The sequence below is a fragment of the Raphanus sativus genome, chromosome 4 (genome assembly GCF_000801105.2).
Source record: "Raphanus sativus cultivar WK10039 chromosome 4, ASM80110v3, whole genome shotgun sequence".
NCBI lineage: Eukaryota > Viridiplantae > Streptophyta > Magnoliopsida > Brassicales > Brassicaceae > Raphanus > Raphanus sativus.
Genome location: NC_079514.1, coordinates 29,556,734 through 29,569,666, shown reverse-complemented (window position 1 = coordinate 29,569,666; position 12,933 = coordinate 29,556,734). Strand labels below are relative to the sequence as shown.

Below are 12,933 nucleotides of genomic sequence, written 5' to 3'. Positions count from 1 at the left end.
AACGCATTAAATGAAACAAATATTTGGGTAGTTATTGCATATTCTTCTTGGTCAAGGTAGTATATTCTTAATTCAGTTAAGAGAAAGCTTGTTATGAAACGTGTGCTAAAATGACATTCTCAATATGCTAGCTTAGTGGGTCAAATATAGACACATTAAAAGTTCGATACTCCACGTTGGGAAGTTAGATACTCGACGTTGGGCCTATGTTGTACCGTGCCAAAATTAATCATGGGCTGGGAGAATTAAGAAAAAATCGATTAGTGACTAATGTACGCAAATAACCTTAATGAAGTAGTCTACATCATTTTTAAAAAAGGGCATGTTTAGTAAAAAATCCAAATGTGCTTGTACTTTAATAGTATAGACTAGATTTTGACCCGCGCTTTCAAAGCGCGGGTTTAGTTTTCGTTTAAATTTTGTTTAAACAAATTGTTTTAGTAAATATAATATTTTCATATATTTGTGTTTTATTTTATAGAATTTTTTTATTATTTTCTTTATCATTTTCATTTTAAATGAAACATTTATGTTCACAAAATATAAATTTATTTTTTTATCATCACAATTGTATGACACTAATAAATAAACTTGATTATGTTGTTAATATTTTCTTAAAGAGATTTTGTATAATTTAAACAGTTAACAAATGTGTTTATTATTTAAAAAATATATATAAATATATTTATTTTTTTTAAATGCAAATATTTTATAAATGGTTTAATCATATTTAGAAAGAAAAAAACTATTGTTAATATTTTTTTGTATTTATCAACTATTGTTAATATTTTTTTAAAGAGATTTTGTATAATTTAAACAGTTAACAATTGTGTTTATTATTTTTAATATATATATATATTTTTTAAATAATAAATGCAAAATTTTTATAAATGGTTTAATTATATTTAGAAAGGAAAAAACAAAATAATTTTCTGTTTTTGTTGGTTTATTATACAAAATTAGTAAGAATACTTGATAAATACAAAAAAATTGAAGTTGGATATATTGGCCACATAAAATAATTTACCGACCAAATAGGTGGTAAGAGACACGACACATCTATTTTAAAACAAAAAGAAACAGAAAAGGAAAAAAAAGCTTTGTCGACGATTTCAATCATCCCCACCATGCCGATTGACGATTCAGAAAGCAACATCAAAACCAGTAAAATCTTTACCGATACCTTGAAGATCTTCAACGATGATGGTAGCAGATCGATCGACGCTTCTTTCCCCATCCATGGCGATTGACGATTCAGAAATCAATTGAAGGTTCAGAAATCAAAATCAAAACCAGTAAAAACTGTAACGATGGCTTGAAGATCTTCGACGATGACGGTAGCAAATCGGGTTTGGAAACAAAATCAAACCACGAAGTTTGAAACTCGTTAGATCCAGGAAAGACTTCTCCTATTCCTCACTCTTAAGGTTACTTTTTCAAACTTTTGTTCTTCAGATTATATAGATCGTTTTCGATGAAGATTTACAGAAATATTTGGTATCTGTTTTGCATGTGAGATCCGAAGGCTTCAGTGAGAAAAACGTTAAGTGATATTTGGGTTTCAATTTGGCGATTTCAGAAATCTTTGGCCGATTTGTGATCAGAATCGAAAGACAATTAAACGGTAAATATAGTTTAAAGTTTTTAATCATTTGTTAAAAGTTAATCTCAGAGTTTTATTCACCAAATATATTCATGTAACATTTGTTCTGGTTTTTGTTTCCGGTGAGATTGGAATGGTTTCCAAGAATCCGACGAAGAATCCGACGAAGTTCTGAAGCGGAACATGTCATTCTTCACTGGTAAATAACATAATCTTAAAGTCTGTGATACACCAAATATATTCATGTAACATTTGTTCTGGTTTTTGTTTCCGGTGAGATTGGAATGGTTTCTAAGAATCCGACGAAGAATCCGACGAAGTTCTGAAGCGGAACATGTCATTCTTCACTGGTAAATAACATAATCTTAAAGTCTGTGATAAGTTACTTCCTCGTATTTTTTCTTCTTTTACATCAATATTTTTTTTTTGTCGACACTTTTACATAAATATAAAAGTGTACTTTCCATACAAATAAAAAATGATTAGTTTAGATTTAATCACATTGGGATATAGATGACAAACTTTAGGTTAGTTTAGTTTTGGAAGCAATTAACTAATATCTGTTACAATTCTTTTGGTGGTCATGCAGTTAAAAGTTTAAAGACACATGTTTGTGCAGCTGAAGGACCATGGGACAAATACATAACGCCAAAGCAATACGAACCAATAAGTAAGTGCATTTTAGAGGTTCATATTGTTTAGATTAGATTGCGAACTGATAATGGTAGTTAGGATAAAACCGGAGCTGTTTGATGAATGTTGAATGAAGTGTGGTGTTTTTTTATCTGTTTGATAGACTTTTTGAATCGTTCAAATTCTTAAAATAACCTTATTCTTAGAAACTTGTTTGAATCAAATTGTTTTGCTTAATACTAAATAAAGATCAGTATCAAATAGGAAGTAATATAAGATGATAGAGAAACAAACTTAAAGCTATAAGAGAGTTAGTGAACAAACTTAAAACAAATAGGGATGTATTTTACACCCCTAGTAAACGTTGAAAATATAAGAGAGTTAGTGAACAAACTTAAAGCTATATAATACAACAAATAAACAAAATACTTTTTACAACACTCACAGCTTCATCGGATAACACCATCTCGAGGGTGTCCCCGTGCACTGGGTTGTACTGCTTCCAAGAGTGGAGAACCTTCACATGTACTTTCCAGCCACTCTTGAAAGGTTTCACATCTTTCAAAGGGGTAACTTTCATTGCCGCAGACATTTTTTTGCTTTGCTAATGTAGTTGTGAGTAAATGTGAGAACGTTTAGGTACGTTGTAGGTGTTTATATAGCATTAGGTAAATCGATATTTAGAGTATTGATCAAGCCAAGATATTTAGAATCGATATTGTTTCCGTGATAATCTATAAATGTTAACAATATTTACAATTCTGTTGGATCAAGTATCTTTTTAATATCAACGCATTAAATGAAACAAATATTTGGGTAGTTATTGCATATTCTTCTTGGCCAAGGTAGTATATTCTTAATTCAGTTAAGAGAAAGCTTGTTATGAAACGTGTGCTAAAATGACATTCTCAATATGCTAGCTTAGTGGGTCAAATATAGACACATTAAAAGTTCGATACTCCACGTTGGGAAGTTAGATACTCGACGTTGGGCCTATGTTGTACCGTGCCAAAATTAATCATGGGCTGGGAGAATTAAGAAAAAATCGATTAGTGACTAATTTACGCAAATAACCTTAATGAAGTAGTCTACATCATTTAAAAAAAAGGGCATGTTTAGTAAAAAATTCAAATGTGCTTGTACTTTAATAGTATAGATTAAATGACTTAACTATATCCTTATCTCACGTTTTGCATCTAACCAATTAATTATTGTTAGGTTTCTATTCTTTTTTTTTAATTAATAGCTAATATATGTACTGAAAAGTACACTTAATTATAAGATACCTCACGTAATATACTTAGATTTGTCATAGGTACTGGTATATTATCAAACAGATCTATTATAACTGGATATCTATTATTTATTGAATTGACAGTTAATATTTGCACCAAAAATATATTTAATTATAAGTGGGTTGCATAACATCTTACACTATCATATAATTTATCAAGATTATTTACCTCTTTCTTCAACAAAATATGTCACGACTAATCTATATACATATCATTAAAACCGAATCTTTTTAGACTTAATTGTACACCATTGAAAATTAGTTTGATGTTTTAAATCTATTAATAAGAAAACAAATTTGCAGCTATGAAGCCCATCGCCTACTCTATTGATAAACATTATATCTAATTATATATTTTATTTTATTTAACGGATCATTTTATCAAATTAAATTAATATTAACAAATATGATTATTAAAAAAATTAAAATTTCCAAAAGAATTAAAACAAAAAATATACCCGCTCTTTCAAAAAGCGGGTCATAATCTAGTATATTTTAAATTGCTTCAAGTCTTCCTCAGACAAATCGAATCCATTCCAATACATTTACTAAACGTAAACAAAAAATAATTCAGTTTCTTTGTGCTAAGCAATGTAAACGTAATTCAAGTTAAAGATGAGGACCAATATTACTGACCATGATTATACGCGAGTTCTGTTTTTCTCTTTCCCGGAAAAAAATCGGTTAGTCATTGACATAATTTTAATGGACCTTTAGTAGTATACATATTCTCCGAATTGTTAATTTAGATGTTCAGAGTCCGAAGGCCATTTAAAATATCTTTAAAAGTTAAATAAAAACTAATATGATAATTAAATTATCTTATAAATTGTAAACTGAATTTTTAAAAAATCACATTTTTTTATTTTTAAACAATTATTTTAATTTCTTTTCAACTTTATAACTAATGTATAATTTTTAATTAAGATAGTAACCATAGTTATTTATTTGATATAATTTTCATTCTACAAATTTGTTTCCAAAATATTTTACATAGACATTTAATTATATAAATTTTAGATTTGTTTCTATGAAACATAGCTTATATGATTTTTTTTGATAAATACTAAATATAGATTTATTTTATATAATTTGAAGACATGACTAATTAATTTTAATAATTAATGCAAACACAAAATAAAATATGAAAATAAATACCCGCCCGGTCGGGCGGGTCAAGGTCTAGTTGATAACTTATAATCTTGATTCTAGATTCCACGTTTGTTTTATAAAATAAACCGTTATGAATATCTTTACAGATAAGGATTTATCACACAAATTAATTCTGTATTGGTCAATCACACGACACGCCCAAACTGGAGTATAAGTTTAAAAAGAAGAGTCAACAATACCTATTAACCACATGGTGATGGTAGGCGGATTTTAGATAGTTAAACAATTTGTGTTCGAAATCATCTCCTTTTAGACTTTATATTATGGCCATGTGTATATAAAATCATGCTTCAAGTTTATTTGAATGGCAGTATGAATTTTTATTTAAGTCTGAAATACCCTAGGTGATATATTTTCTTTTGATCAAATACCTTAGGTGATATATTTCACAGTATGAGTAACCAAAAAAAGGTGTTAAATTGTAACATCACAGTATTAATAGTATTTTCCCTTCCCCTCCGAATAAAAATAAAAGAAAAGTAGAAGCAACGCTATTTTTTGTGATTTAAATATTTTTTGAGAACTGCAAGGAAGAATTTCGGCGTAATTTCCTGACAGAACATGTTTGTTTTGGATAAAAACTAATCATATCTAGAAAGTCTGAGTCAGAGACACTAAGGATGTCTTAGTATAAATGTGATTGGATAGCTCATACTTATTAAATTGAATGTAAATATCTAGTAAAAGAAAAAAAGAATTGGACTGTCTAGATTTGGCTTTGCGGTCGGTGGCTAGTGAATCGAATTAAACATTAGGACCTGAACTAATGAATCTTTGACTTCACTCAATTGGAAACTTATGATATAACTTGCATGAATGTAGGACTTTCTCCCAAAATTGTGAGGGGAAATTTAATTTTTACCACATTATTGGTGCCATTAATCAGATTTATTTTCACTAAATAGACATTTTCAAAAATATCAAGTTTATTAAAAGAATCAAAATATTTTTATATCTTTGTTTTATAGATATATAAATAATTATTTAAAAATAAATAAATGTATTTATTTATATATATTCTATTAAAATAGAAGTACAAATTAAGAATTACCCCATAAACTTATAACTTATTTACAATCTTATGCCACTAAAATAATTAATAAACTGAACTTTAAACATTCAATATATTTTTATTATTTAATAAATATAAAACTATTACTTCCTATAATCTAGCTAACTAACAAATTTACCATCGATACTCTACACAATACATTTTTCTATTTTCGATATTGCCTTTATCATGTTATAATTAAAAGTACCCCTACTTTTGATCGTAAACATTCTGTTTATTTAAATTCAGTATATTCCAAATACCTGAACCATTAAATTCCATGAAATGTATAAAATAAATTATATATATTAAAATAGTATCGAATGAAAAATTTAACCAATAAAATATAGAGTTATATAGCAGTAAAATATAAATCATGTATTTAAAACATTTGCGAAGATATAAAAATTAATATATATATAAAATTATAAACTACATGCACGGACGTGCGGGTTAAAGTCTAGTATTTATTAAAATTTTAAAAATCTAGTATTTATTAGAATGTGGTAACTACCTTTTGTAAAAAAATCTAATATTTGGCAATGAAGATTTTATATCTAAGAATACTATAAAGATCTAGAATATCTATATTGTTATATATGAAAAAACTTTTTCTCACGGAACAGTAAATTGCTTATGTTTGTTGTTATTACAACTTTGGTTTTCTCAGAAAATGCGATGCGTTATTTTAGCAGTAAGTAACACATTACTCTGTTTTAAAATTTGGATTATTTTTTAGGTTTGTAAATATAAATATAATATCTTATGTAATTAACATTGACGAGGTAGCTTAAAACTAATAAATTATAGGAAATAAATGAAGTAGAAATTGCATAAACACGAAACATATCTATAGCAGTAATTGACATTGGTGAAGTAGTTTAAACTAATAATACCGATTCAAATCAAATTAGTCACTTATATACTATATTATTTAAATTAAAAATTTGTATATATACCTAACAATATATAAATCTGTATTCCACAATTATATACATTTTGGTAATTATTTTATATTTAAAAATACATAAATTTATACCATAATAGTTAAATAATGTAGTATATAATGAGAAACATATATATATGATCTTGGTATATAAATCTCAGCGCATTTAAAAAAGATCTTGGTATATACCCAATCCTAGTACTTTGATAATATCTTTGCACAAACTACTAATATTACATATAAAACAAAAATTATCAATTTTTACTAATCCTAAGTTGTTGTTTTTGAAAAAAATAATATGAAACAAAAAATAAATATAATTAATTTTTATTTTTCAATATTACACTTTAACAATTACGAATTATTAAAAAATATTGAACAAAGTATTGTTAAACTTATATAAAACAATGTGTTTATAATTTAAATTAGTATACTATCAACTAATTAACACAATATATATCCAGGAAAAATTGAAAAGTATACATATAAACCTTACTAATCCAAAATTAACACCAAAGTACATTTCTAAAAATATTGATTAACATACATCATTTTCAAAAACAATATATGTAACACCAGATTTAAACTAAAAGTTCTAAAATTTTATAAAATAAATTATATTTTTATTATAATAAATGAAAAAATTTCGCATATAGCGCGGATTCATACCTAGTTTAATATAACAATTTAGAGTCATATTTTTATCGACTGTTAACAAGTCATAGTAGTACTACTTAATTAATTATTTAATATGACTTATTTGATTATTTACTTCAAATATGAATAATCAATAAAGATACTAATAATAAATTAATTTAAATATAAATTGAAATTTATTTTTAGTTATAAAAATCTGTTGAGAAGCATTTAACAAAATCCTATCAAAAAATTAAATATTTTTATAAAATAATATAATAATTAATTTTGTAATTAATAATAAAATATTATTATAATCAATGTTAATTAAGATTTTATCATAAGACAAAAGAAAATAAAAATTATGTTATATTTTATATAAATTTTATCATCATAGCCTACGTTATATAAGAATAGAGGTGCTCTATGAACTAAATATATAAGCTATTAATTTAGAGTGATATATTTTATTATTTATATTAAATCTTAATAAAGATATTAATAATAAATAAATTTAAATATAAATTTTATTTTTATTTTAAGTTTAAAAAATCTGTTGAGAAAAAATCTCACAAAATACTACCAAACTTTTTAAATTCTTTTTATAAAATAATGTAATGATTAATTTCGTAATTAATAATTAGAATATTATTATAATTAATGTTAGTTAAAATTTTACCATAAAACAAAAGAAAATAAATTATGTTCTATTTTTATATAAATTTTATATATGTTATATTAGAATAGATGTGCTCTATGAATTTAATATGACAAAAAGTATAATAAATTGGTAGACTAACCTATTTTTTGAAAAAATATTTCATCCAAATAAATTATCATATAGTCTATTAAATTTAGAATTTTATTTAATTTTTATTGTGATATGTTTTCAATTTAAACTTACTAAACATGTTGTGACTAAATATGAAAATACACTACATGTACAATTTAATTTTATATGATAACTGGTATATTTAAATTAAACCAATTATTGTTTGCATTAGTATTTGGGTAACAAACCAAATTTTTTAAATCTAAACCAAACCGTTAATTTGAGAGAAATAAATTGAACTTATTAAAATCCCATGTAATAGATAGATTGGTTATTGTTGCATCCATGTTTTGAAAGCTATAGTTTAAGACTTATCAATCTGGCCAACTTCCATTGATTGATTATGAACTCAAATATCAAGATCTATAAATTGTTTTGACCAATTATAGGAGCCCTTGATTTGTGGTTATCTTTTATGAACCCCATATTATATGTACTAGTTTTAGATTACTACACACAACATCGATTTCCTTTTCTTAAACATGTCACATATCTTATGCCCAAATCTCTATTATATTCCTAAACACAACATCAACGGAGCACATGTTCATATGTACATAAAAAGATATAGCATGCTATAAATACAGATTTCAACAACATCATTCTACATAGTTTTAGATATATTTTTATGTATTCGAAATTCAAAAATCTATTATCCAAAATATAGAACTTATGTTTTAAACAAATACTAGATTAGGACCCGCCCTAAAGGGCGGAAATTGGTTTGTCAAATTTCAATTAATAATATATGGTATATATAATATGTGTATATAATATTATATATATTTTGTGTAACATTTATATATATATATATATATATATATATACATATTAGACATATATATAATATTTTATAAAAATATATATAGAATTTAATAGTGTTATAATTTGTGTTGTACTTGTTATTAGTTTGTATTTAATCTTCTTTCATTTTTAATATAATAATTTGCCTTATCACACATTTTACCTTTTAACTTATACACATTGTTATGTCTTTTTTCAAAAAAAAACTTATACACATAGTCTCGTAAAATGTAATATATAAAAAAACATATTTAAAAATCTACTGACTATATGCCACCATTATTTGGTTGTTAGAACAAAAAAAAAATCATGTTCTTGCATAACTGTGTATGTTGTGATATGATGTAGGTGAAGAGTAAATATATGGAAGTAAAGTTAGTGATATGAACATGAGCCTATGTTGGTCTATGCCACATTATTTGGTTTTTGGAAGATCAATGAGCATAAGTATACATGGTCTTTGTATGTTTATGTTGTAAATGAGTCGGATATTTTTCTCTTATGTCTGGAATGATATGAAACTCGTTAATTTAAGAGTGGTTCAGTTTTATATGATCTAATTATATTAAGAGATTAACCAAAATATTATAAAAGTGTTACTCGTTAGGTTTAACTAATCTATGTTAGTTAAGATTTGGTTTAATTTAAGTTGGTAGGTTGCATTGTATAAGAAGTATGATATATTCTAGCAACAACTATGAAAGAGTCCAAAATTTAAATGAGAACTTCAAATAGTAGATAATCCATAAATTAATAGATTAGATATCCCTAAATCTGTGCGTTTTTAATTTTAAATTAATAGCTCCCATTTATACCAAATATTTGATACCAGTAACAATATAAAGATAATATATTACAATACTTCAAATTTATGCTATAATCACAAGTTAGAATGGATATTCAGTATTCGATAATTTTGATAATATCTTATATTTTTGAATTTTTTTCTGAACATCAAAACCAAAAGACTATCATTATGTACATAATACATAACAAACATTATATACTATTTAATATAAATTTATAACTATAAATAAAGAGTAATACGGGCAAGATTGCATATACATGGATCACTATAAATAAAGCATAATTGAAAAATTAGATGAAGTAAACCAAACCAAAATAATAAAAAATCAAATTCATAAATAAACAAACTATTTTATTTCTTGAACCGAAAACCAAAACCCCATAACTGAACCGAAATCAAATTCAAAAATACTATCTAAAAAACTGAAGTTTATAAAATATCATAATATCACAAAAATTGAAGTTTATAAAATATCATAAAATCACAAAAATTTAGTTTAACAATAATTCCGCACAACTGTGCAATTCAAAATCTAGTATAATTTGAAACAGAGGGATTGCTATAAATTAAGTGGCATCAAAAAATAGTATCTGCTTTAATACGTTTGATTAGGCCTGCGACTTCGGTTTTCCGAAACCGAACCGAACCGTCGGTTTCCGGTTAACCGAAGTTTTTTAAAAAAATTCCGAAATAAACCAAATGAAATTTCGGTTCGGTTCGGTTCGGTTCGGTTATCGGTTTTTTTGGTTTTCAAATTTATTTCCGAAAATAACCGATTTTAAAAAAATTCGGTTAATTTTGGTATAGTTTTTCCAAAATATTCGGGTATTTTCGGTTAAATTTGGTTATTTCGGATAGTTTCGGTTATTTTTGGGTAACTCGGTTATTTTCGGTTCGGGTTTTCGGTTATTTTCGGTTATTATCGGTTATTTTTGGTTTTTACAATTTTTATTTATTTTTTTAAAAATTCAAAAACCGAACCGAACCGATAACCGAATTAATTTTCAAACCCATACCGAATTGAACCGAATTGAAAACCGAACCAAACCTAAAACCGAAAAAAACCGGTTCGGTCCGGTTCGGCCCATTCGGTTCGGACAAAAATCGCAGGCCTACGTTTGATGCTGCACACAATCGAATCTTATTCATCAATTTACGTGTATTCGTTTTGATAACTTTGACGTTTATTCTTCTTCCTTTCCTTTATTTCTTTCTTATGAATCTGAAATGCATATTGGTGTTCTACAGCTGGACGTTACTGATACGGAAAAGTAAATAGCCGGAAAAAGTCATCTCTAACTTTTCTTAAAACAAGAACTATTCATTTGTAATAATATTGATTCAAGAGTACTACTAGTAGGGCCAGTCTGTCTTCTCTCTAGAAATCGCCGATGAGATTAGTATCACCGTCGGTACGGTTCTATTACTTTCTTTTTGGATTTGAGTTTTCTAATTTTTTCTTTTCTGCGGTTTATTTTGCTCCCGGCGTCGCATCTTTCCTTTGGTGGGCGGCCAACTTTGTTTCCGGCTTTAGGTGGCATCGTATAGTTTTCGCGTTTTGGCAGTGGATCTGGTTCTTGGCCACTCGGATTTTCAGATTGGTGACTCTATGCATGTAAAAGCTTCGTTTTGGGATGAGATCCCGACTGTGTCGGCGACACTCTCTAGCGAAGGAAGCCAAAGTGGTGAAGATGGCGATTTCGGTGACTTTTTCGGATGAGATCTCGGGACTTTTCCGATGACGCTCTCCGTTTGGAAAGAGCGCTGGGTTCGATGATAGGTGTGGTAGGTTTGGACGTCTCCTGGTGAAATGGCGGTGGTTGTCTCCGAGGTGGACTCGTAGTGATGAACCTGTGTTTTTGGTTTTCTATGTAAAACACATAACTCATCCATGTATTTTGTATTTGACTTATGCTATGTTTACACAACTCAAATGTGTCGTTTATAAATCTCAGTCGTGTCGTTTATATATCTCAGCCGTGTCGTTTATATAACTCAGTCATACCTCAAACATACCCTAAAATCAGAAAATGTTTATATAACTCGGTCAGGTCGTTTACATAACTCAACTGTATCGTTTATGTAACTCAGCTATACCTCAAACACACTCTAAAATCAGAAAATATTTATATAACCCAGCTGTGTCGTTTAGATAACTCAGCCTTATCCTTTATATAACTCAGTCATACCTCAAACATACCCTAAAATCAGAAAATGTTTATATAACTCAGCCATGTCGTTTAGATAACTCAACCGTATCGTTTATATAACTCGAACATACCTCAAACATACCCTAAAATCGGAAAACTGAATTCAAGTACTTTAAAAAATTATATTGAAGATCATTTTATCAATATCAAGTGAATATAAATCAATTGAATATGTATAGTTTCTTGAATTTTTAATTTGAGACTTTAACTTGATCTTGACATATATCTTCTCTTACAATCACTTATACAATTCTTACTTACAAGACTCTAACTTTAATATTTTTTTAAATCTAAACCTCAAATATCAAACTATAAAATCATAAAGTTATAAAAATTATAAATTTTATCTTTAAGCATTAAATCTGATATTTTTATTATTTAAAGTTTAAGGTTTAGGTTTATAGTTTAGGTTTATAGTTTAGGGTTTAGAGGTTAAACTCAAAATTTAATCATTTTTAAAAAAAATAATCTTTAATTTTTAAATTTCATTTCAAGTTTTGATTTAAACACGTAATTAAATTATTTAAATTTAAGCAAAATTTTAAACAAATTTAAAAGAACCAAAATTACAATTTATACTGTTTTTTCATGACCATTAATTGATTTTAATCTAAGGATTCAAAATTATCTTTTTTTTTATCCTCATCCTTGTTTCTTATTGGTTAAGCTTTCTTTTTCAAAGATCACAATTTATGGTCATTGACTAAACGAAATCTAAAGGCCAAAAATCATTTTCTCTTTTTCTTACAAATTGACGGGACTTAGCCACTTCATCTTTCTCTCTCTTTAACTCTTTCTGCTTCTGAAAAAGACGAATCCAATGAGAGAGGAGCAGCAGAATATCGGATCATCATACATGACACTGGAGGAGAGAAATCTTATTCTCTAATCGACCAGGATTGAAGACGACAACCACAGCAATAAATCTGTTTCAGATTTTTGA

At 26.8% G+C, this 12,933-nt stretch overlaps 1 long non-coding RNA gene across 5 annotated transcripts; it reads left to right on the top strand.

The window, feature by feature from the left end:
- The first annotated feature begins 994 nt into the window (after positions 1-994).
- Positions 995-11,763, top strand: LOC108832399 (uncharacterized). 5 transcript variants are annotated; one of them, XR_008944742.1, is made up of 5 exons: positions 999-1,427; positions 1,526-1,802; positions 1,882-1,953; positions 2,193-2,273; positions 2,684-3,055. It is a non-coding gene; the product is annotated as an uncharacterized LOC108832399 (long non-coding RNA). The 5 variants fall into 5 exon arrangements; XR_008944741.1 differs by having other exon boundaries at positions 1,004-1,427; positions 1,526-1,624; positions 1,731-1,953; XR_008944744.1 differs by lacking the exon at positions 2,684-3,055 and adding an exon at positions 9,321-9,527 and having other exon boundaries at positions 995-1,427; positions 1,526-1,953.
- Positions 11,764-12,933: the final 1,170 nt, after the last annotated feature.